Source organism: Castor canadensis, unplaced genomic scaffold (assembly GCF_047511655.1).
Source record: "Castor canadensis unplaced genomic scaffold, mCasCan1.hap1v2 HAP1_SCAFFOLD_295, whole genome shotgun sequence".
Classification (NCBI taxonomy): domain Eukaryota; kingdom Metazoa; phylum Chordata; class Mammalia; order Rodentia; family Castoridae; genus Castor; species Castor canadensis.
This window is the reverse complement of record NW_027395414.1, coordinates 465-21,498: the sequence shown is the minus strand read 5'-3', so window position 1 is coordinate 21,498 and position 21,034 is coordinate 465. Positions and strand designations below refer to the sequence as shown.

General features: G+C 42.2%; 1 long non-coding RNA gene across 6 annotated transcripts; it reads right to left on the bottom strand.

Annotated features, from left to right (window-relative positions):
* Positions 1 to 265: 265 nt before the first annotated feature.
* On the bottom strand, positions 266 to 20,727 carry LOC141420508 (uncharacterized). 6 transcript variants are annotated; one of them, XR_012445051.1, is made up of 9 exons: positions 20,319 to 20,727; positions 19,524 to 19,644; positions 15,164 to 15,243; positions 14,373 to 14,457; positions 10,665 to 11,863; positions 9,872 to 9,992; positions 5,511 to 5,590; positions 4,720 to 4,804; positions 688 to 2,211 (listed from the first exon to the last, which is right to left on the bottom strand). It is a non-coding gene; the product is annotated as an uncharacterized lncRNA (long non-coding RNA). The 6 variants fall into 6 exon arrangements; XR_012445050.1 differs by lacking the exons at positions 19,524 to 19,644; positions 20,319 to 20,727 and adding an exon at positions 266 to 336 and having other exon boundaries at positions 1,013 to 1,086; positions 2,108 to 2,211; positions 14,373 to 19,292; XR_012445049.1 differs by lacking the exons at positions 19,524 to 19,644; positions 20,319 to 20,727 and having other exon boundaries at positions 688 to 1,086; positions 2,108 to 2,211; positions 14,373 to 19,292.
* Positions 20,728 to 21,034: the final 307 nt, after the last annotated feature.

The following is a 21,034-nucleotide window of genomic DNA, read 5'->3' as shown; positions in this document are numbered from 1 at the left end:
CCCCCCCCGTCCGGGGCCGGCCGCTAGGGAGCTGCGCCACCGCCCAGGCGGGTGCAGGCGCCTTCCCGCCAGCACGGGTCTCCCAGCGGCGGTGGCGCTGCCGCACCGAGCTGCTGCCCGAACGTCCTCCCCCCACCAGTGGCCCACTCCACAGCGCCGAGGCCCCAAGCCCTGGCTGCTGCAGCCCATCCGGCCGGGTCCCCTTGCTCACTCACCCGCGCGAGGCTGGTCGGTTCTCGGGTCCTCCGTGTGCGCGCGCTTGCGCGCCCGCGATGCCTGGCCACTCAGGGCGGCAAAGGCCCCAGGGGGGACTCCCGCAGGAGGCCGGCACGCAGCCTAAAAAAGACAAGCCTGTCAGAAGACAGCTTCAAGCGCTGCCCAGAGCCCAGCTGCACGGCGCACGGCGGGGGGGGGGGGGGTGGGCGGGGGTCGGTAAACGTCCCAAACACCAGACTTGGCCTGCCCAGAAGGACCCTCTGCCTCTCTCCCAGAGCAAGAGCACCAGGAGCCCTCCTCTTCTCTGCATTTCTCCAGGAGTCCCCCAGGCTTGGGTGGCCTGCAGGGACCTGGAGCCCAGCTCCGACCCCCCTCCACACACACACCCCCCCCCACCCCAGCTCTGCAGGGCCCACCTCCCTCCACCTGCCATCCACTCCCCTGCCCCACCCCCACCCGCCCTCCCTCAGCAGCCAGGGCCAGCCCAGGAGGCAGGGAGGGAGGCTTGGTGGGATCCTTTGCCCAAAACTGCCTCTGTCTGCTGTGCACAAACACAGCACTTCACAGAGCAGGGCCAGGGCACCTGCCTCAGCTCACTGGAACCCACCAGCCAAGGAACCTGCTCAGCCCTGCCCTCCTCCCCCAATGCGTAGGTCTCCCCTAAGTTTTCAAAATTGCACCACTCATTCTTTCCAAGGTCCCCTACACTCCCTGGACATTGTCCAATCCTCTCCTCCTCTTTGCTCCCAGCACCTCCATGCTACACTCCAGGAGATCCCCACCGTCCCCACCTCACCTTAGAGCAGATCCATGCCTGATGAAGGAAGTCATCCCAGTGTAGTGAAATAAAACTTCTTCAAAGTTTTTCTTCTGCAAATCATAAAGCATCATATTCCTGGTGTGTACACTTCACCTGTACCCATATTACTTCTCCCCTGTATACTACTGTGTCCTGAACTCAGAAGAAAATCACATTTGCAGCTTATTTTACTGTGGGCCTCAACTGTGCAACATGCTAAGAGGAAAAAAATAAAGCCTAGCCTCTCGCTGAGCCTTGTGACAACATATACACAAAATGTCTTTATATGGTATCTACTACACAGAGATGTTCAGGAAGTACTGCTACTCTTTTTCCTTTCTTACCTGTCCCATTTTCCTCTGCACATTTCAAGTTCCTCTGCCAAAATTCAGATCAAACACCATTCATTCATTAACACTTTCTATACAATGAGAGCCTATGATGAGTCTCTACTCCCACTTCCTGCATGGGGACAGGAAATGTTTCTCTTCTTTTTTACCCATTTCACCTCACATTTATCCTGTTATACTAAATTTCTTTCCTAATAAACTTTACTATTATTTTTGTTACAAAAAATAATAGTGTACAAAAATACTAGCGAAGTACTATCTTCTTTCCCCAGTATTACTATTGTATTTCTTCTTCCCTTTCATATTCAATCATTCACTCTTTGCACCTCCCTCCCTCTCCCCTCTCTACAATACTGTATTTTGAACTATTTCATTCTATTTAATGTAAAAATAAACTTATCATGACAATTCATTACATTTTTAAGAAAACAAAACTGTTCGTGTGTATGCTGGGGTTGGAGTGGGAAGGTGATCTGAAACAAGAAAAGTAACCGAACTGCCATGTTTTTTTCTCTTCCCATCTTTCCGAAGTCAAATAAGGAGGTGATTAAGAAAATGTAAAGAGCATTCCGGAGCAGTCTCCAGAGTCAATATTCAAGAAACAGATACATTAAAGTCTTTCCTAAAAATAAATAAATGCCATTAAAAGCATTCCAAGTTTGGTAAATCACTGCTTAAAATCTCACAGTTGTTAATCCATATGAAATATACAACAAAGTACAAGAGAACATATTCTACTTACCAACAAGGAGCCACCCAACACTGGAATTGAGTGATTTGGGGACAATGTTGTCAGGCTTCCTTTGATCCATTACTGGATGTTTTTCTAGTTCAGCATCTGAAGAGCTAAAATATGCCAATGGTTAAGTATAGAATGAGCAATTCATAAAATTACAAGAGGAACCATGGGGGGGGAATTTATTGAATAAATGAGCTTTATTACATCAAGTTGTTTCCTTGAAAGAAAAAAGGTAAAAATGCAACTAAATAAACTCAATTTCAAAATAAAATGTAACAGAATGGGTATTTGTAATGTCCTGGTTTCATCATTTTAATGTGAGTAGTGACTAAGGTTAAGTTACTTAGGTTTACATGATTACTCTACTCTTTTTAATAATCTTATAAGCTCATACTTAGCTTTCTTAGACTTGGAAATACCGAAAGCTGCCTTTCTTTTCTGAGTACTTGTTTTTCCTCTCTGTTTCTTTCCTTTATTGTTGTGCTGGCTGGGGGTATATTGTGGCATTTACAAACATTCTTACAATGTGATTACTTTACTCTTAAATCTAATAAGAAATAACTATCTTACTCAGGCTTGGTGGGTCATGCCTATCATCCCATTACCCAGAATGCTGAGGCAGGAGAATCCCTAGTTCAAAGGTCAGCTTGGACTACACAGTGAGATCCTGTCTCAAGAACAACAAAATAGAATCTACTGCAAAATCTTCACAGGGAAAATGATGGAGCATTAAAAAAAAAAAAAAAAAAAGGAAATCGGTTGTTTCCTTTTCTTCTACCCTTCCTGAGCAGTTCAACCAAAAAGCTAAAAGGTGAAGCTGGAAGGAGCAGGCATTTGTATGTGAGGTAGAGAGGAACAAACATCTTAGTAGCCTGGAGTTGGATGTCAGAGCCTGATAAGAGTAAATTAAGTATCCGCTTGTGTGAAGGTTTATGGAGGACAGACAGCACCTCAGGGTCTCAAAGCCAGAGTGAGATGAACAGGGTATAGTTTTAGGAAAGAGACAAGGTGCAAGGTACTGGAGATTGAGAGGAAGAAGGGAATTTACAGCAGGGCTGAAAGTGATGAGAAGAAATCAATCTCAATTTCTTGGAGCCTGAGAAGACTGAGACCCTAAGTGAAAAGCGCTTCTATGGGAAGGTGGCAAGTGCAGAATATCAGTCAGAACCAAGAAGGAAGACATTACACCTGACACGGGTAAGCAAGAGCTTCCAGGCATTCTGAGGAGTGTTTGTTTGGGAGCAGAAGTGGAAGCAGGATAAGAAGAGCATATACAATGGAGGTGGCCCATACAGTGTGTAGGGGAGGAGAGTTAATCAATTAAAGAAGTAAATTAAGGATAATGAGAACCAAGTTACTCGCTGCTGTAGGATATACAGAGGAGGAAAAGTAGAATGAACCCTGGATGACAGACAAGAACTGGTAGTATAATTTTCAACATAAATGAATATAGAAACAGAACTACAAATATGTGCGGGTATGTGAGTACTTACATATACACTCACTAGAAAACAGCAAAACTCCAGTAAAAATGAGCAGAGAACATTGCTCCTAAAAACTACTTTTCACCAAGAGGAATTGGGGCTCTTTGAAGAAGTGGCTGATTCCACAACTAAGGCAGAGAAAGTAAAAATGAATTTTCAAAAAAAGAAAGAACTTCTCAGAGAAGCATGGGGATGTGTGAAAAGGATTCAGAGCCAACTTCAAGAGCCTCCCATAATCAGGAATGATAGTTATTTATTAAAATCCATTAAGTAAGACAGGAAATTTTGAGTCCATACCAATATAAATAATCAACTAAATTTTGTTGAGCAGCAGGCTAGTCCTATCACCTCAGATTAACCTCCCCCAAATACTTATTAATGACAAGGAGAGGCTGTGAAAAGTATAGAAATTAAGTGTTCAAAGTAAACATGATGAGTAACAGGATAATTCAACATTTTACACCTCTGAGTCTAAGAATACAGCCTCCGTCATCTATGCTGCTCTTGCCAAACGTGCATATAACTTGAAGCTGATCCATCTAGCCTCTCTCTCCTGATGGGTTATTATACTACGCTCCAGATATTCTGTTTCTCTAACACTCAATAAAGGAAATGAAAATATTTAAAATTAGAGCTAGCTGTGCTGGTCTGCACTAGCAATCCCTCTTATCCCTGCAAGCTCATCACTGGGGAAGCTGAGGCAAGAGGATCAAAACATCCAGGGTGGTCTGGGTTACAGAGTGAGTTCAAGGCCAGCCTTAGCTACATAGCTGCCTCAACAAACTATTAGGGACAAAATTCTACATCTTCTTTTTGTCCTTCACAAAGAAAGGCCACCCTGTGTATTGACAGGATACAAATAATCTGACAGAAAATGAGTAAAACACATACACAAGTAATTTACAAAGATAATGAATAGTATCGGTACCAATTAAAGACAAATGCCATCTGTTTTACTCATCAATGAAATAAATGAAAATTAAACAGACTGCAAGCAACTACACTGGCAAGACTTAGGAAAACAGGCACTCATACAGAATTGATAGTAATAAAGCAGTCAGTAGGCTTTGAGAAGAACAATTTATCAGATACTATAAAAACTATAAACAGGTAAACATGTTTATCTTTTACCTTTTAATTCTAGAATTCCAATCCTTGACAGTATTTCTTCCGGCACAAAGATGTCTTCTCAAGGACCATTAATTGCAATAGGTATCTGTATCAAACACCAAGAAACTGTAAGAACGCAGTTAATTTATAGAACACTCTCATTATAAAATAATATGCAGTCTTTTCAAGACTGGGTGCCTCAAATGGCTGGTAACACAACACAGCTGGGAAGTATGTAATGTTAACAGAAAAAAACAAGTTAAAAAGCAAGATATATACTATTTCAACTTATGACTTAGAAGAAGTCTGTGCCTTACATATATCTTACACCTAATATACTCTATATAATTTTTGAAAATTAAAGAAGTAATGTTTCTAACCTCCATTAAATTTTAAAATCCTGTCCCTATCTTTAGTATGAAAAACTATATGCTAAATTCTGTAAGAACCCTCGCTTGCCACAGTAAGGTAAAGCAGATCCTAGATTTATTGAAGGAGATAAAAAAGATGTATCATCATAAAATTCATTGTAAATAAAGTTAAAGAGCGGGGACTATTACCTGGTCATTTACATAATGCAAAAACACCTAGCATGTAAAATATATGAGTCACAAAAGTGTTGCATTCTAGAGAAAGGATTTACTACCATAGAACTCTAGGGCCACAATGACTATCTATTAACAGAAAAGTAAAATAATGACTGCTGTATGGCACTCAAGAAATATTTATTACATGAGTTAACTGCTTCTAAAACAGGTTTAACCATGTCTTCTAGTAATCTCCACACAACTCAGAATAAGAAGTACACTTACAGCCAGGTGTGATGGAGCACACCTATAATCCCAGTTCTTCAGAGGCTCTGAGGCATGAGGATCCCAAGTTCCAGGCCAGCCTACAGGGCAAAAGTCTCCTCAAAAACAAGTCCAGTCCATGGGCTCACACCTTTCACCTAACCAAAACGCAGATGTTGGGAAGATCACAGTTCAAGGACACCCTGAGCAAAATATTGCTAGACCTCACCTCAACCAAATAAACTGGCACATTGTAGCAGGCAACTGTATAAACATGAGCAGATTAAAGAGCAAGCCAAATAAATGAAAAGCCTGCTGACACTTATTAATCAAGGTGAGGTCCCTGGGTTTCTCCTACCAATGTACAGGCCAAGCATGACTTATTAGATACCAAGAGTCCCAAACTCAGGTAAAATGATGTGTAGGTCACATTACATCATCCACAACTCCACTGCCATTCCCTGTGGGAGTGAGGTGTGGCCCAGTCACATCCTCAGTAAAAAAAAACCACATTCTACCACCTTGAAAACTCTGATAGTAAGCTGAAACTAACAAGCTTCCTAAAGAAAAGTGACCCATCAAACAGCTCAATTCCAGCTCCTGTGGTTGGCCTGCGGGTTAGAAGGGACCAGCCATTGCTAACACATCAGCTCCTCTAGGAACTTCTTTAGAGAACGTGGCTAATCAAACAAGCTGACCATGACTGCTGAACTCCAAGAAGAGCCTGAGATTAAAAACCCTGAGTGAACCCCCCCCTCCCAAAAAAGAATGCTGTCTAATAGAGAAGGGCACCATCAAATGCCACACAGCCCAACCTATCAATCTTAAAATGGGAGAACTCTCATTAGAAATCAGACTGAAGCACCCAGTGTAATCATTAAACTCAGAGAAACAACCCACTTCCCCCCCATAAAAAAAGAAACTTGGACAATTAAGATTTCTATATGAATATAGATGTATATGTAATATTTAATTATTAAAAAAAATCTAATACTTAAACCTCCTTTTTCCATTCTTTTGAAATTTTAATTTCCTTAGCCTCCTCTCCTGTTTCATTTTTTTCCTTACCCCTGACATCCTTTTTTTTTTTTTTCATCTTTTCCTATCCTCTCTTCATGTTCTCCCTCTTGTCCCTTCTCCTCCATACTAACCATTCACTGAGTATTCTATCATAGAGACTTTACACATTACTCCCATTCTTCCTACCCCTCTCCAATCACTAACAATAGCACCCTCTCCCACAATGACCGAAACAACCATTGGCTTGGGTTGAAAAAGATTTACCAAGGTGATGGCCCATTCAAACAGGCAGGAATAGCTATACTTATAACAAATAAAGTAGACTTCAAGCTTAAGTTAGTCAGAAAACAACACAAAGTAGAAACTTCATGCTAATAAAGAGCAATACATCAACATGAAGTAACAATTGTTTACTTGAATGCACCCAAAGTCAGTGTACCCAACTTCATTTAACATACACAACTATACCTGATATCACGGGCACTCTGCACAGTGATAGTGGAAGACTTCAATACTCTTCTCACACCAATACATAGGTCATTCAGACAAAAGGCAATATAAAAACTTTAGAAGTCATTGACACCACAGAGCAAATGGACCTGACAGAGGTGTACAAAGTATTCAATTCTGCAACAGCAACAAGGTACATTCTTCTCAACAACCCATGGAACGTTCTCCAAAATAAGTATTTTAGCTCACAAAGCAAGTCCTAAGGAATAAAAAATTTAAATGTCTGACCGTAACAAAATAATCTGAACTCACAAGAAAAAACAAAAAAACAGAATATATTCAACCACCCGGACACTGAACAACACACTGCTCCATGATCAGTGGATCATTGAAGAAATGAGCCAGCAAATCAAATGCTCCTGGAATTTAATGAAAGTGAAAGCACAACAAAAGAAAAGAAAATGAAAGCACAATCTACCAGAGCCTATAGGACACAGCAAACTCAGTGTGCTAAGGGAGAAGGTTCACAGTCATGAATGCATATATTAAAAACGCAAATCTCAAATAAATGACCTAACGCTGTATCTCAAACTTCTAGAAAAACAACAAACTAAACCCACAACTAGAAAGAGAGGATCAATAAAAATAAGGGCCAAAATTGACGAAATAGAGAACAAAAAAACGGCTGAAAGAAAAATCTAGTTGTTTCCTATGATAAACAACATTGATAAACCCCTAGCAAATCTGACTAAAATGAGGGAAAAGACCCAAATTAATAAAATTAGAAGTGAAAAAGGGGAAAGCACAACAAGCACCAAGAAAATCCAGTGACTCGTTTTGGAGTATTTTGAAAACCTATATTCAAATAAATTGGAAAATAAAAGACTGGTCAAATTTCTAGATGTGTATAATCAGCCAAAATTGAACCAAGAGGACACAAATCACCTAAATGTATCTGTAACAAGCAATGAAATTGAAGGAGCAATAGAGGCTCCCAAAAAGAAATATCCAGGATTCACTGCTGAATTCTACCAGACGTTTAAAGAAATAATACCAACACTCCTCAATCTTTGCCAAGAAACAGAAAGGGCAGGAATGGTGCCAATGGCATTCTATGAAGCCAATATTACCCTCATCCCCAAACTGGACAAAGGCACAAAAAGAAATGAATTATAGGCCAATCACTTTATGAAATTAGATGCAGAAATCCTCTATAAAATACTGGTGAACTGAATTCGATAACGTATCAAAAGGTCATATTATCATGACCAAGTCAGTTTCATCCCAGGGATACAGGGATGCTTCAATATATGCAAATCACTAAACGTAATCTAGCATTTTAATAAAAACAAAGAAAAAAACATGATCTCAATAAATGCAGAAAAAACCCTTCAACAAATTCAACATTCTTTCATGACAAAACTGTTGATGAAACTAGGAACAGAAGGAAAGTGAGTCATACAATAAAGGCTATATATAACAAGCCTACAGTCAACGTCATACTAAGTGGAGGAAAAATTCAAACAATTTCTTCTAAAGTCAGGAACAAGACAAGGGTTCCACTTTCTCCATTAATGTCCAACATAGCCTTGTAATTTCTAGCTACAGCAGTAAGATAGGAAGAAGAAGTGAAAGAAATTCGAGTACGAAAAGAAGGATGAAACTATCCTATTTGCAGATCACATGATCTTAGACCAGAAAACTCGGCCAAAAAAAACTCCACCTTCAGAAATGTAGAAGGACACAAAATCAATTCACAAAAATCACTGGCCTTTGTATATACCAACCAAGAGCAGACGGAGAAAGAATACAGGAAAACAATTCCATTTATGATAGCTTCCAAAATAAACTTAACAAAGGAAGTGAAGTGAAAACTATAAACCACTGAAAAAAATCAAAGTCAGCTAAAACTGATAGAAAGGTCTCCTATGCTCATGACTGGCAGAGTCAATAGTGTGAAACGGCTACATTACCAAAAGCAATCTACATGTTCAACGCAATCCGCATCAAAATTCAAAAGACATTCATCAGAGAGAATGAAAAATCACAAAAAGTTCATTTGAAAGCCCAAAAGACCATTAAGAGCCAACACTAGAGATCACAATACCCAACTTCAAACTATACTTCAGAGACATAGCAATCAAAACAAAAACAGACATGTTTACAACTACGTACCGAGTTACAGAAATACACAAAGACCCAAACGCATAAAGAAAGAAAGAAGGTTGTCCGGGAGAAATTAACACGACCCTAAAAGGTCTAAGGGCTTCCCCTGCAAGAATACACAGCCAAGCTACAAAATGCCTGGCCCTGATCGCAAACCCATTTCTCTGCCCCTCACACAAACCAACACATCTCATCCAAAGGCACAAGTGTGCCAGGAAGCAAAGTCAAGCCAGTTTCACCATTCCCCCAGCTTGCCAAGCCCCTTAGAAACATGGACAGACTACAGAGCAAGGCGAACAAGACCAAAGCCTCCTGCCCTTTGGAACAAGAGCCCAGGGAGCCCAGGCACCCATCACAAGCCAAGCCAAGGCAAGCCAGGAAAGCCAGCAAGCAGACAAACAAGCAAGCTAGGAGAGGAAACTCACCTGGAGGTTGACAGGCTTCCGAATACCGAATACGGGGGGACTTGACACAAACCCCTGGCCTGAGGCAAGCCGCCGCCTTGAAGCGCCTGCCTAGCCGCCGCCGCCGCCCCCCCCGTCCGGGGCCGGCCGCTAGGGAGCTGCGCCACCGCCCAGGCGGGTGCAGGCGCCTTCCCGCCAGCACGGGTCTCCCAGCGGCGGTGGCGCTGCCGCACCGAGCTGCTGCCCGAACGTCCTCCCCCCACCAGTGGCCCACTCCACAGCGCCGAGGCCCCAAGCCCTGGCTGCTGCAGCCCATCCGGCCGGGTCCCCTTGCTCACTCACCCGCGCGAGGCTGGTCGGTTCTCGGGTCCTCCGTGTGCGCGCGCCTGCGCGCCCGCGATGCCTGGCCGCTCAGGGTGGCAAAGGCCCCAGGGGGGACTCCCGCAGGAGGCCGGCACGCAGCCTAAAAAAGACAAGCCTGTCAGAAGACAGCTTCAAGCGCTGCCCAGAGCCCAGCTGCACGGCGCACGGCGAGGGGGGGGTGGGCGGGGGTCGGTAAACGTCCCAAACACCAGACTTGGCCTGCCCAGAAGGACCCTCTGCCTCTCTCCCAGAGCAAGAGCACCAGGAGCCCTCCTCTTCTCTGCATTTCTCCAGGAGTCCCCCAGGCTTGGGTGGCCTGCAGGGACCTGGAGCCCAGCTCCGACCCCCCTCCACACACACACCCCCCCCCACCCCAGCTCTGCAGGGCCCACCTCCCTCCACCTGCCATCCACTCCCCTGCCCCACCCCCACCCGCCCTCCCTCAGCAGCCAGGGCCAGCCCAGGAGGCAGGGAGGGAGGCTTGGTGGGATCCTTTGCCCAAAACTGCCTCTGTCTGCTGTGCACAAACACAGCACTTCACAGAGCAGGGCCAGGGCACCTGCCTCAGCTCACTGGAACCCACCAGCCAAGGAACCTGCTCAGCCCTGCCCTCCTCCCCCAATGCGTAGGTCTCCCCTAAGTTTTCAAAATTGCACCACTCATTCTTTCCAAGGTCCCCTACACTCCCTGGACATTGTCCAATCCTCTCCTCCTCTTTGCTCCCAGCACCTCCATGCTACACTCCAGGAGATCCCCACCGTCCCCACCTCACCTTAGAGCAGATCCATGCCTGATGAAGGAAGTCATCCCAGTGTAGTGAAATAAAACTTCTTCAAAGTTTTTCTTCTGCAAATCATAAAGCATCATATTCCTGGTGTGTACACTTCACCTGTACCCATATTACTTCTCCCCTGTATACTACTGTGTCCTGAACTCAGAAGAAAATCACATTTGCAGCTTATTTTACTGTGGGCCTCAACTGTGCAACATGCTAAGAGGAAAAAAATAAAGCCTAGCCTCTCGCTGAGCCTTGTGACAACATATACACAAAATGTCTTTATATGGTATCTACTACACAGAGATGTTCAGGAAGTACTGCTACTCTTTTTCCTTTCTTACCTGTCCCATTTTCCTCTGCACATTTCAAGTTCCTCTGCCAAAATTCAGATCAAACACCATTCATTCATTAACACTTTCTATACAATGAGAGCCTATGATGAGTCTCTACTCCCACTTCCTGCATGGGGACAGGAAATGTTTCTCTTCTTTTTTACCCATTTCACCTCACATTTATCCTGTTATACTAAATTTCTTTCCTAATAAACTTTACTATTATTTTTGTTACAAAAAATAATAGTGTACAAAAATACTAGCGAAGTACTATCTTCTTTCCCCAGTATTACTATTGTATTTCTTCTTCCCTTTCATATTCAATCATTCACTCTTTGCACCTCCCTCCCTCTCCCCTCTCTACAATACTGTATTTTGAACTATTTCATTCTATTTAATGTAAAAATAAACTTATCATGACAATTCATTACATTTTTAAGAAAACAAAACTGTTCGTGTGTATGCTGGGGTTGGAGTGGGAAGGTGATCTGAAACAAGAAAAGTAACCGAACTGCCATGTTTTTTTCTCTTCCCATCTTTCCGAAGTCAAATAAGGAGGTGATTAAGAAAATGTAAAGAGCATTCCGGAGCAGTCTCCAGAGTCAATATTCAAGAAACAGATACATTAAAGTCTTTCCTAAAAATAAATAAATGCCATTAAAAGCATTCCAAGTTTGGTAAATCACTGCTTAAAATCTCACAGTTGTTAATCCATATGAAATATACAACAAAGTACAAGAGAACATATTCTACTTACCAACAAGGAGCCACCCAACACTGGAATTGAGTGATTTGGGGACAATGTTGTCAGGCTTCCTTTGATCCATTACTGGATGTTTTTCTAGTTCAGCATCTGAAGAGCTAAAATATGCCAATGGTTAAGTATAGAATGAGCAATTCATAAAATTACAAGAGGAACCATGGGGGGGGAATTTATTGAATAAATGAGCTTTATTACATCAAGTTGTTTCCTTGAAAGAAAAAAGGTAAAAATGCAACTAAATAAACTCAATTTCAAAATAAAATGTAACAGAATGGGTATTTGTAATGTCCTGGTTTCATCATTTTAATGTGAGTAGTGACTAAGGTTAAGTTACTTAGGTTTACATGATTACTCTACTCTTTTTAATAATCTTATAAGCTCATACTTAGCTTTCTTAGACTTGGAAATACCGAAAGCTGCCTTTCTTTTCTGAGTACTTGTTTTTCCTCTCTGTTTCTTTCCTTTATTGTTGTGCTGGCTGGGGGTATATTGTGGCATTTACAAACATTCTTACAATGTGATTACTTTACTCTTAAATCTAATAAGAAATAACTATCTTACTCAGGCTTGGTGGGTCATGCCTATCATCCCATTACCCAGAATGCTGAGGCAGGAGAATCCCTAGTTCAAAGGTCAGCTTGGACTACACAGTGAGATCCTGTCTCAAGAACAACAAAATAGAATCTACTGCAAAATCTTCACAGGGAAAATGATGGAGCATTAAAAAAAAAAAAAAAAAAAAGGAAATCGGTTGTTTCCTTTTCTTCTACCCTTCCTGAGCAGTTCAACCAAAAAGCTAAAAGGTGAAGCTGGAAGGAGCAGGCATTTGTATGTGAGGTAGAGAGGAACAAACATCTTAGTAGCCTGGAGTTGGATGTCAGAGCCTGATAAGAGTAAATTAAGTATCCGCTTGTGTGAAGGTTTATGGAGGACAGACAGCACCTCAGGGTCTCAAAGCCAGAGTGAGATGAACAGGGTATAGTTTTAGGAAAGAGACAAGGTGCAAGGTACTGGAGATTGAGAGGAAGAAGGGAATTTACAGCAGGGCTGAAAGTGATGAGAAGAAATCAATCTCAATTTCTTGGAGCCTGAGAAGACTGAGACCCTAAGTGAAAAGCGCTTCTATGGGAAGGTGGCAAGTGCAGAATATCAGTCAGAACCAAGAAGGAAGACATTACACCTGACACGGGTAAGCAAGAGCTTCCAGGCATTCTGAGGAGTGTTTGTTTGGGAGCAGAAGTGGAAGCAGGATAAGAAGAGCATATACAATGGAGGTGGCCCATACAGTGTGTAGGGGAGGAGAGTTAATCAATTAAAGAAGTAAATTAAGGATAATGAGAACCAAGTTACTCGCTGCTGTAGGATATACAGAGGAGGAAAAGTAGAATGAACCCTGGATGACAGACAAGAACTGGTAGTATAATTTTCAACATAAATGAATATAGAAACAGAACTACAAATATGTGCGGGTATGTGAGTACTTACATATACACTCACTAGAAAACAGCAAAACTCCAGTAAAAATGAGCAGAGAACATTGCTCCTAAAAACTACTTTTCACCAAGAGGAATTGGGGCTCTTTGAAGAAGTGGCTGATTCCACAACTAAGGCAGAGAAAGTAAAAATGAATTTTCAAAAAAAGAAAGAACTTCTCAGAGAAGCATGGGGATGTGTGAAAAGGATTCAGAGCCAACTTCAAGAGCCTCCCATAATCAGGAATGATAGTTATTTATTAAAATCCATTAAGTAAGACAGGAAATTTTGAGTCCATACCAATATAAATAATCAACTAAATTTTGTTGAGCAGCAGGCTAGTCCTATCACCTCAGATTAACCTCCCCCAAATACTTATTAATGACAAGGAGAGGCTGTGAAAAGTATAGAAATTAAGTGTTCAAAGTAAACATGATGAGTAACAGGATAATTCAACATTTTACACCTCTGAGTCTAAGAATACAGCCTCCGTCATCTATGCTGCTCTTGCCAAACGTGCATATAACTTGAAGCTGATCCATCTAGCCTCTCTCTCCTGATGGGTTATTATACTACGCTCCAGATATTCTGTTTCTCTAACACTCAATAAAGGAAATGAAAATATTTAAAATTAGAGCTAGCTGTGCTGGTCTGCACTAGCAATCCCTCTTATCCCTGCAAGCTCATCACTGGGGAAGCTGAGGCAAGAGGATCAAAACATCCAGGGTGGTCTGGGTTACAGAGTGAGTTCAAGGCCAGCCTTAGCTACATAGCTGCCTCAACAAACTATTAGGGACAAAATTCTACATCTTCTTTTTGTCCTTCACAAAGAAAGGCCACCCTGTGTATTGACAGGATACAAATAATCTGACAGAAAATGAGTAAAACACATACACAAGTAATTTACAAAGATAATGAATAGTATCGGTACCAATTAAAGACAAATGCCATCTGTTTTACTCATCAATGAAATAAATGAAAATTAAACAGACTGCAAGCAACTACACTGGCAAGACTTAGGAAAACAGGCACTCATACAGAATTGATAGTAATAAAGCAGTCAGTAGGCTTTGAGAAGAACAATTTATCAGATACTATAAAAACTATAAACAGGTAAACATGTTTATCTTTTACCTTTTAATTCTAGAATTCCAATCCTTGACAGTATTTCTTCCGGCACAAAGATGTCTTCTCAAGGACCATTAATTGCAATAGGTATCTGTATCAAACACCAAGAAACTGTAAGAACGCAGTTAATTTATAGAACACTCTCATTATAAAATAATATGCAGTCTTTTCAAGACTGGGTGCCTCAAATGGCTGGTAACACAACACAGCTGGGAAGTATGTAATGTTAACAGAAAAAAACAAGTTAAAAAGCAAGATATATACTATTTCAACTTATGACTTAGAAGAAGTCTGTGCCTTACATATATCTTACACCTAATATACTCTATATAATTTTTGAAAATTAAAGAAGTAATGTTTCTAACCTCCATTAAATTTTAAAATCCTGTCCCTATCTTTAGTATGAAAAACTATATGCTAAATTCTGTAAGAACCCTCGCTTGCCACAGTAAGGTAAAGCAGATCCTAGATTTATTGAAGGAGATAAAAAAGATGTATCATCATAAAATTCATTGTAAATAAAGTTAAAGAGCGGGGACTATTACCTGGTCATTTACATAATGCAAAAACACCTAGCATGTAAAATATATGAGTCACAAAAGTGTTGCATTCTAGAGAAAGGATTTACTACCATAGAACTCTAGGGCCACAATGACTATCTATTAACAGAAAAGTAAAATAATGACTGCTGTATGGCACTCAAGAAATATTTATTACATGAGTTAACTGCTTCTAAAACAGGTTTAACCATGTCTTCTAGTAATCTCCACACAACTCAGAATAAAAAGTACACTTACAGCCAGGTGTGATGGAGCACACCTATAATCCCAGTTCTTCAGAGGCTCTGAGGCATGAGGATCCCAAGTTCCAGGCCAGCCTACAGGGCAAAAGTCTCCTCAAAAACAAGTCCAGTCCATGGGCTCACACCTTTCACCTAACCAAAACGCAGATGTTGGGAAGATCACAGTTCAAGGACACCCTGAGCAAAATATTGCTAGACCTCACCTCAACCAAATAAACTGGCACATTGTAGCAGGCAACTGTATAAACATGAGCAGATTAAAGAGCAAGCCAAATAAATGAAAAGCCTGCTGACACTTATTAATCAAGGTGAGGTCCCTGGGTTTCTCCTACCAATGTACAGGCCAAGCATGACTTATTAGATACCAAGAGTCCCAAACTCAGGTAAAATGATGTGTAGGTCACATTACATCATCCACAACTCCACTGCCATTCCCTGTGGGAGTGAGGTGTGGCCCAGTCACATCCTCAGTAAAAAAAAACCACATTCTACCACCTTGAAAACTCTGATAGTAAGCTGAAACTAACAAGCTTCCTAAAGAAAAGTGACCCATCAAACAGCTCAATTCCAGCTCCTGTGGTTGGCCTGCGGGTTAGAAGGGACCAGCCATTGCTAACACATCAGCTCCTCTAGGAACTTCTTTAGAGAACGTGGCTAATCAAACAAGCTGACCATGACTGCTGAACTCCAAGAAGAGCCTGAGATTAAAAACCCTGAGTGAACCCCCCCTCCCAAAAAAGAATGCTGTCTAATAGAGAAGGGCACCATCAAATGCCACACAGCCCAACCTATCAATCTTAAAATGGGAGAACTCTCATTAGAAATCAGACTGAAGCACCCAGTGTAATCATTAAACTCAGAGAAACAACCCACTTCCCCCCCATAAAAAAAGAAACTTGGACAATTAAGATTTCTATATGAATATAGATGTATATGTAATATTTAATTATTAAAAAAAATCTAATACTTAAACCTCCTTTTTCCATTCTTTTGAAATTTTAATTTCCTTAGCCTCCTCTCCTGTTTCATTTTTTTCCTTACCCCTGACATCCTTTTTTTTTTTTTTCATCTTTTCCTATCCTCTCTTCATGTTCTCCCTCTTGTCCCTTCTCCTCCATACTAACCACTCACTGAGTATTCTATCATAGAGACTTTACACATTACTCCCATTCTTCCTACCCCTCTCCAATCACTAACAATAGCACCCTCTCCCACAATGACCGAAACAACCATTGGCTTGGGTTGAAAAAGATTTACCAAGGTGATGGCCCATTCAAACAGGCAGGAATAGCTATACTTATAACAAATAAAGTAGACTTCAAGCTTAAGTTAGTCAGAAAACAACACAAAGTAGAAACTTCATGCTAATAAAGAGCAATACATCAACATGAAGTAACAATTGTTTACTTGAATGCACCCAAAGTCAGTGTACCCAACTTCATTTAACATACACAACTATACCTGATATCACGGGCACTCTGCACAGTGATAGTGGAAGACTTCAATACTCTTCTCACACCAATACATAGGTCATTCAGACAAAAGGCAATATAAAAACTTTAGAAGTCATTGACACCACAGAGCAAATGGACCTGACAGAGGTGTACAAAGTATTCAATTCTGCAACAGCAACAAGGTACATTCTTCTCAACAACCCATGGAACGTTCTCCAAAATAAGTATTTTAGCTCACAAAGCAAGTCCTAAGGAATAAAAAATTTAAATGTCTGACCGTAACAAAATAATCTGAACTCACAAGAAAAAACAAAAAAACAGAATATATTCAACCACCCGGACACTGAACAACACACTGCTCCATGATCAGTGGATCATTGAAGAAATGAGCCAGCAAATCAAATGCTCCTGGAATTTAATGAAAGTGAAAGCACAACAAAAGAAAAGAAAATGAAAGCACAATCTACCAGAGCCTATAGGACACAGCAAACTCAGTGTGCTAAGGGAGAAGGTTCACAGTCATGAATGCATATATTAAAAACGCAAATCTCAAATAAATGACCTAACGCTGTATCTCAAACTTCTAGAAAAACAACAAACTAAACCCACAACTAGAAAGAGAGGATCAATAAAAATAAGGGCCAAAATTGACGAAATAGAGAACAAAAAAACGGCTGAAAGAAAAATCTAGTTGTTTCCTATGATAAACAACATTGATAAACCCCTAGCAAATCTGACTAAAATGAGGGAAAAGACCCAAATTAATAAAATTAGAAGTGAAAAAGGGGAAAGCACAACAAGCACCAAGAAAATCCAGTGACTCGTTTTGGAGTATTTTGAAAACCTATATTCAAATAAATTGGAAAATAAAAGACTGGTCAAATTTCTAGATGTGTATAATCAGCCAAAATTGAACCAAGAGGACACAAATCACCTAAATGTATCTGTAACAAGCAATGAAATTGAAGGAGCAATAGAGGCTCCCAAAAAGAAATATCCAGGATTCACTGCTGAATTCTACCAGACGTTTAAAGAAATAATACCAACACTCCTCAATCTTTGCCAAGAAACAGAAAGGGCAGGAATGGTGCCAATGGCATTCTATGAAGCCAATATTACCCTCATCCCCAAACTGGACAAAGGCACAAAAAGAAATGAATTATAGGCCAATCACTTTATGAAATTAGATGCAGAAATCCTCTATAAAATACTGGTGAACTGAATTCGATAACGTATCAAAAGGTCATATTATCATGACCAAGTCAGTTTCATCCCAGGGATACAGGGATGCTTCAATATATGCAAATCACTAAACGTAATCTAGCATTTTAATAAAAACAAAGAAAAAAACATGATCTCAATAAATGCAGAAAAAACCCTTCAACAAATTCAACATTCTTTCATGACAAAACTGTTGATGAAACTAGGAACAGAAGGAAAGTGAGTCATACAATAAAGGCTATATATAACAAGCCTACAGTCAACGTCATACTAAGTGGAGGAAAAATTCAAACAATTTCTTCTAAAGTCAGGAACAAGACAAGGGTTCCACTTTCTCCATTAATGTCCAACATAGCCTTGTAATTTCTAGCTACAGCAGTAAGATAGGAAGAAGAAGTGAAAGAAATTCGAGTACGAAAAGAAGGATGAAACTATCCTATTTGCAGATCACATGATCTTAGACCAGAAAACTCGGCCAAAAAAAACTCCACCTTCAGAAATGTAGAAGGACACAAAATCAATTCACAAAAATCACTGGCCTTTGTATATACCAACCAAGAGCAGACGGAGAAAGAATACAGGAAAACAATTCCATTTATGATAGCTTCCAAAATAAACTTAACAAAGGAAGTGAAGTGAAAACTATAAACCACTGAAAAAAATCAAAGTCAGCTAAAACTGATAGAAAGGTCTCCTATGCTCATGACTGGCAGAGTCAATAGTGTGAAACGGCTACATTACCAAAAGCAATCTACATGTTCAACGCAATCCGCATCAAAATTCAAAAGACATTCATCAGAGAGAATGAAAAATCACAAAAAGTTCATTTGAAAGCCCAAAAGACCATTAAGAGCCAACACTAGAGATCACAATACCCAACTTCAAACTATACTTCAGAGACATAGCAATCAAAACAAAAACAGACATGTTTACAACTACGTACCGAGTTACAGAAATACACAAAGACCCAAACGCATAAAGAAAGAAAGAAGGTTGTCCGGGAGAAATTAACACGACCCTAAAAGGTCTAAGGGCTTCCCCTGCAAGAATACACAGCCAAGCTACAAAATGCCTGGCCCTGATCGCAAACCCATTTCTCTGCCCCTCACACAAACCAACACATCTCATCCAAAGGCACAAGTGTGCCAGGAAGCAAAGTCAAGCCAGTTTCACCATTCCCCCAGCTTGCCAAGCCCCTTAGAAACATGGACAGACTACAGAGCAAGGCGAACAAGACCAAAGCCTCCTGCCCTTTGGAACAAGAGCCCAGGGAGCCCAGGCACCCATCACAAGCCAAGCCAAGGCAAGCCAGGAAAGCCAGCAAGCAGACAAACAAGCAAGCTAGGAGAGGAAACTCACCTGGAGGTTGACAGGCTTCCGAATACCGAATACGGGGGGACTTGACACAAACCCCTGGCCTGAGGCAAGCCGCCGCCTTGAAGCGCCTGCCTAGCCGCCGCCGCCGCCCCCCCCGTCCGGGGCCGGCCGCTAGGGAGCTGCGCCACCGCCCAGGCGGGTGCAGGCGCCTTCCCGCCAGCACGGGTCTCCCAGCGGCGGTGGCGCTGCCGCACCGAGCTGCTGCCCGAACGTCCTCCCCCCACCAGTGGCCCACTCCACAGCGCCGAGGCCCCAAGCCCTGGCTGCTGCAGCCCATCCGGCCGGGTCCCCTTGCTCACTCACCCGCGCGAGGCTGGTCGGTTCTCGGGTCCTCCGTGTGCGCGCGCCTGCGCGCCCGCGATGCCTGGCCGCTCAGGGTGGCAAAGGCCCCAGGGGGGACTCCCGCAGGAGGCCGGCACGCAGCCTAAAAAAGACAAGCCTGTCAGAAGACAGCTTCAAGCGCTGCCCAGAGCCCAGCTGCACGGCGCACGGCGAGGGGGGGGTGGGCGGGGGTCGGTAAACGTCCCAAACACCAGACTTGGCCTGCCCAGAAGGACCCTCTGCCTCTCTCCCAGAGCAAGAGCACCAGGAGCCCTCCTCTTCTCTGCATTTCTCCAGGAGTCCCCCAGGGCTTGGGTGGCCTGCAGGACCTGGAGCCCAGCTCCGACCCCCTCCACACACACACCCCCCCCCCACCCCAGCTCTGCAGGGGCCCACCTCCCTCCACCTGCCATCCACTCCCCCTGCCCCACCCCCACCCGCCCTCCCTCAGCAGCCAGGGCCAGCCCAGGAGGCAGGGAGGGAGGGCTTGGTGGGATCCTTTGCCCAAAACTGCCTCTGTCTGCTGTGCACAAACACAGCACTTTCACAGAGCAGGGCAGGGCACCTGCCTCAGCTCACTGGAACCCACCAGCCAAGGAACCTGCTCAGCCCTGCCCTCCTCCCCCAATGCGTAGGTCTCCCCTAAGTTTTCAAAATTGCACACTCATTCTTTCCAAGGTCCCCTACACTCCCTGGACATTGTCCAATCCTCTCCTCCTCTTTGCTCCCAGCACCTCCATGCTACACTCCAGGAGATCCCCACCGTCCCCACCTCACCTTAGAGCAGATCCATGCCTGATGAAGGAAGTCATCCCAGTGTAGTGAAATAAAACTTCTTCAAAGTTTTTCTTCTGCAAATCATAAAGCATCATATTCCTGGTGTGTACACTTCACCTGTACCCATATTACTTCTCCCCTGTATACTACTGTGTCCTGAACTCAGAAGAAAATCACATTTGCAGCTTATTTTACTGTGGGCCTCAACTGTGCAACATGCTAAGAGGAAAAAAATAAAGCCTAGCCTCTCGCTGAGCCTTGTGACAACATATACACAAAATGTCTTTATATGGTATCTACTACACAGAGATGTTCAGGAAGTACTGCTACTCTTTTTCCTTTCTTACCTGTCCCATTTTCCTCTGCACATTTCAAGTTCCTCTGCCAAAATTCAGATCAAACACCATTCATTCATTAACACCTTTCTATACAATGAGAGCCTATGATGAGTCTCTACTCCCACTTCCTGCATGGGGACAGGAAATGTTTCTCTTCTTTTTTACCCATTTCACCTCAACATTTATCCTGTTATACTAAATTTCTTTCCTAATAAACTTTACTATTATTTTTGTTACAAAAAATAATAGTGTACAAAAATACTAGCGAAGTACTATCTTCTTTCCCCAGTATTACTATTGTATTTCTTCTTCCCTTTCATATTCAATCATTCACTCTTTGCACCTCCCTCCCTCTCCCCTCTCTACAATACTGTATTT